Source organism: Asterias amurensis, chromosome 2, assembly GCF_032118995.1.
Source record: "Asterias amurensis chromosome 2, ASM3211899v1".
Taxonomy (NCBI): Eukaryota; Metazoa; Echinodermata; class Asteroidea; order Forcipulatida; family Asteriidae; genus Asterias; species Asterias amurensis.
In genome coordinates this window covers 7,626,882-7,631,673 of record NC_092649.1, presented here as the reverse complement: position 1 = coordinate 7,631,673, position 4,792 = coordinate 7,626,882, and positions in this window count along the sequence as shown.

Genomic DNA, 4,792 nt, shown 5'->3' with positions numbered 1-4,792 from the left:
TTATATAAGATTCCACTAGTTTGCTTTCCAATAAATCAAAAAGTTTGATTGGGAGGGGGAGTGGTGTTGGAAACCACAGAACCCAGAACAGGTTGACACTAAAGGCCGGTTTATAGACAGCCGCGCGATGGTCGCACGATGGAAATCTTGATGCGCAATCTTTAAAAGACACAGTTTTTAGGCCTCAGTCTTAGAATCGCGCGCAATATTTCCATCGCACGACCATCGCGCCACCGACTATAAACCGGCCTTTAGACACCTGGAAATCTGCTACAAGAACAGATGGGTCCACTTTCTCCAGAGTGTTAGATTTGGGTAGGTCTGTATACAATGTTGTGCCCCTAATATGAATAAACATATTTTGTCAGTCCCTCAAAACAAAACCTACACAGCTCGTGGATGCGTAGGGGAAAATTAAGCCAACATACTCTACAACTACAAAGAACAGCTGTGGAGTTGGGGTGGGGGGAAATTTGACACTAACTGAGACAGTATAAATGTGTAAGGGTTCAAAACCACAGTAGGTTTGGCACACACAAAACACAACAACAAAATACACAAATTGTACACAGTTTAATGATATAATCAACTGTAATTAATTTTTTAATCAACTATAATCAAATCATGGAAAAATTCATTGGTGTAATTAAATAATCAATTAATTAATTAATTAACAAGTGCACAACTGCCTCAATAATAAAACCCCGTAATAAATCCCATATATGTGTACTCTCTCTATTTTATTTAAGGAATAACTGTTAAAATTATATATTTCTTCTTCTTCTTCAACCAGTAAATACAACTGCTTTCCTGTCGGACAAGCTTTCTCAAATCAACTCAAGTCAATTCATTCGTAGCCTTTCCCTTTACGGGGTGATAGACAAAACATGTTTCAGGAAAGCCTAAAAGATTAGTAATTATTAATCAAATCTATTTAACAATTATTAATATTCAGACACCTTGGCCAAACCAATCTCTTATAAGCCCCAAAGTTGTTTGCTAAGCAGCAACATGCAACCAGCATTTTATTCTGTATCATGTCCTTTGCAAGCCACTGGTGCTCTGTAAATCCAAGCAAAGTCTAACCACATGGAAAATGGTAATTCATGCAGCAAAAAAAATGGACATGTTCGATTCCATTTCATCTCTAAAACTACAAACGTTACCTTGTACTCTCCGGGATCAAAATCAAACCTTGCTCAAGTGTTTTTTTTGTTTTTGTTTTTTAGTACCAAAGGTTCCAATCTTCTCAACTTTATATATCTTCCGCAAACGTAGTGGCATCATAAATCCTTGGGATTATTTCAGAGGCTTACCACAAATCTTTAGTTTAAAGATCAAATTTCAAAAGATTTTCTCGCCAACCAAAATATTTTTCTTCTCAAAAGATCTATTTTGTGATTTGTACCATCCACATCTACACAACTATAAGGACACAGTAACATTTGCTCTCTCTTTAATCAGTTAGATATGTCAGAAAAATTCTTCATGGGCTATTTGTAAGTCAGACTTGGATAATCTCCAATACATACAATGACTTGTATAGCCCTTAATAACCGCTTAAATTTGAACTCCTCAGACTATAGAAACAATGGGAGACTTTTAGGACACTTGGTGGCAGCAGACTTACCAGGTAAAATCCATTGTTCTCGGCCATGTGCACATGCTCAGAACTACGTAAACAATGGGAATTTACATGGTATAAGTCTGCTGCCACCTAGTCTTGAAGTCAAGACGGTAATTGTTAAGCGCGGTGTGTAGTTACAGCGCGGTGTAGCTGCGGGGACGATACACACACCCTCGATCCCAGTATCTCGCGCTACCTACGACTGTTGCATGTGTAACATCGCACTGCGACTGTTGCATGAAAGGCAGACAAAATAGGCAGCGCCTAACGACTTGTCATCAAGTCTAGCTGCCACCTAGCGTCTCCCATTGCTGACACATTGTTCGGATTAAGCTTCAATATAGACCTTTCTTTTGTTGATAACCAAACCGCCTTGGTTGGCATGGACGGCCGATTGTTTGCAAAACACTCAATCATACAAACAGATGTTTTAACCAAATTCACGATTTCTGCAAACTTTCAATGAAATAAAATACCGCCAAAAATTAGTTGTTTTGTTTTCAACAAAATCAACACAATGTTAGAATACTTGTGACGCAATGTTCAAACAGTAGCAATCTGATTTTGCTTTGCATTCATAGCCTTCCATAGTTTTCCAACCAGGGTTGGCAAAAACTTGGGCTGTGAGGTTGCAAAAGCAAGGTCTATATGATAAAAGAGATGGCAAACACCCATACACCATAAGGCTGTGTGGCAGAATGGTACCAGGGTTTGCTCATCTCCCTAGAGGTTGCTTTACAAAAACTTACTTTGAGCAATTTGTCATTCCTAACTGTCTCTTTGGTCTGAGGAATGGAAATTTAAGCGGTCACTTGTGATTAAGTATGTCATTGAACCATACATCAAAATATAACTCGCAATTGGCTTATCCTATTAAACGTAAACCCTTCAATGTCAAATGCAGGAACTTGCCTATTAGTTTTCTGACAAGTTATTGCACAGTCAAACTTAAAGATTTAGTAACAGTCCCCATATTTGTTGGGATAATGAAGAAGATCCATACAGAGTGATAAATGAACCCCCACCCACCATATCAACTGTCTGACAAGAGGTAGAAAGTACATCAGGTTTGTCTTGCTTTGCCCATCAGGGGTGCGTTTTGCCAGTCGTATAACTGTTTTGTTGAATTGGCCATTGGTTTATCACTAATGGCCAATGATCGAAACAGTCGTTGGTTACGACCACCAAAATGCACTCCTGCACTACCCACAAAAGACAGGACGCTGCAAACTATACTAGTATTTTATTGGGGAACAAGTGTGATGACGCAGTCTGCAGAGTATTGTAAAGACTCGGTTGGTGTTAATTGGTCAGCCGAATGCCTACAGCTTTGCCCAGGAACAGCGGCCACCGGCCACCAACTAACCAAGTTTGTTACCACACACTGAAGCCCTCACACTGTCATTCCCATTCCCATTAATAATACCTCACTGTTATTCCCGTTAGTAAATACCCTTAATGCAAGTTAGTCAACATAACTCACAGAGACAGTCTTTAAACCATACGGGGAGTGTTTTGGCTTAACCAACGGCAAGTTCAACCGAAACAGTCGTTTCTGACTGCAAAAACGCACCCATGGTAAGACAACCGAAACAGTCGTTCCTGACTGCGAAAACGTAACCATGGTAAAACATTGACAAATCAGAGCACATACAGACTCTGAGGTATTTTTAAAGCATTTTGTAATGTATTTTTTGTTTCATTTAGTAATGTTTTTTTTACACATTTCAGACTTTGGTGGATTGGTCAGATACATTATTGGCCTTTAGTGACCGAGTATCGCAGGGAAAATTCCCTCACAATGTAATTTTATTTCCCAAGTCAACCTTTATATCGAAATGATCAAAAAAATTAAGCTTTCAAACTGAAAACATATTTCCAATCAACAAGCAAAGACAGGCCTAACCAAAAAGAATTCAGAACTTCCATAGAGCATTTAGTCCATGGCTTGAGAACTGAAATTCCCTTTGCAGAAACCCGACCATGAAAAGGTGCAGCACGCTTCTCCCTAAAGCAAAGCTTAAATGTCATGCAACTTTTTTTTTCTCATTTCTTTTTCACATCAACATTCTGCTTGACTTTTGTTTCCTACTTACAAATAATCAAAGGTGATCAACCGCGAGTGCTGATGAGGAATCTACTAAGAGAAAATCACTGAAATGGGGTCGGAGAATTTTGACTGGCCAACTCAACTTCCTATAGATCCTAACAACACATAGCTCAACACATGGCTTCTTGTTTCATTATTATAGTAGACATGACATTTTTGTTTACAATTAGCAAAATCTATGTCTTTTTCACAATACTTTTTAGTCACCATTAACATCACTGAGAAGGCTCTAATTGATAACTTTTCCACATTCGTTATCAATTATCAATATTGATAAACCAGTATCAGTTATTAATGAGGACACCGATACGGATGATCAATATTAATCAATAGAAACACCAATTGTATTGATCACTCTTGATTACCAACATCTCTATCTGCACTCTAAATACTGACAATCAATATCAATACAGAGAAAGTTGGTACATGTATGTATGTAAAGATTTCATGTACATGTATGCATACAAAAAGCTTTAAGGAAGGTTTTAAAGGGGTGAGGTATCCAATCAGTGGACGGGATTGGATTGGTATCCAATCAGCAGACAGGAGAGGTATTCAATGAGCAGACAGGACAGGTATCCCAACAACAGCAGACAGGACAGGTATCCAATCAGCAGACAGGACAGGTATCCAATCAGCAGACAGGACAGGTATCCAATCAGCAGACAGGACAGGTATCCCAACAACAGCAGACAGGACAGGTATCCAATCAGCAGACAGGACAGGTATCCAATCAGCAGACAGGAGAGGTATCCCAACAACAACAGACAGGACGGGTATCCAATCAGCCAACAGGAGAAGTATCCCAACAACAGCAGACAGGACAGGTATCCAATCAGCAGACAGGACAGCAGCCGATTTCACAAAACTTTACGCAACTGCGTAAGTCCACTTGCACAACATTTAAGGCGCAATGCTTCATGACATCTGCTGCTGGTATCCAATCAGCAGACAGGACAGGTATCCCAACAACAGCAGACAGGACAGTTATCCAATCAGCAGAAAGGACAGGTATCCAAACAACAGCAGACAGGATTGGGTATCCCCCAAAAAAC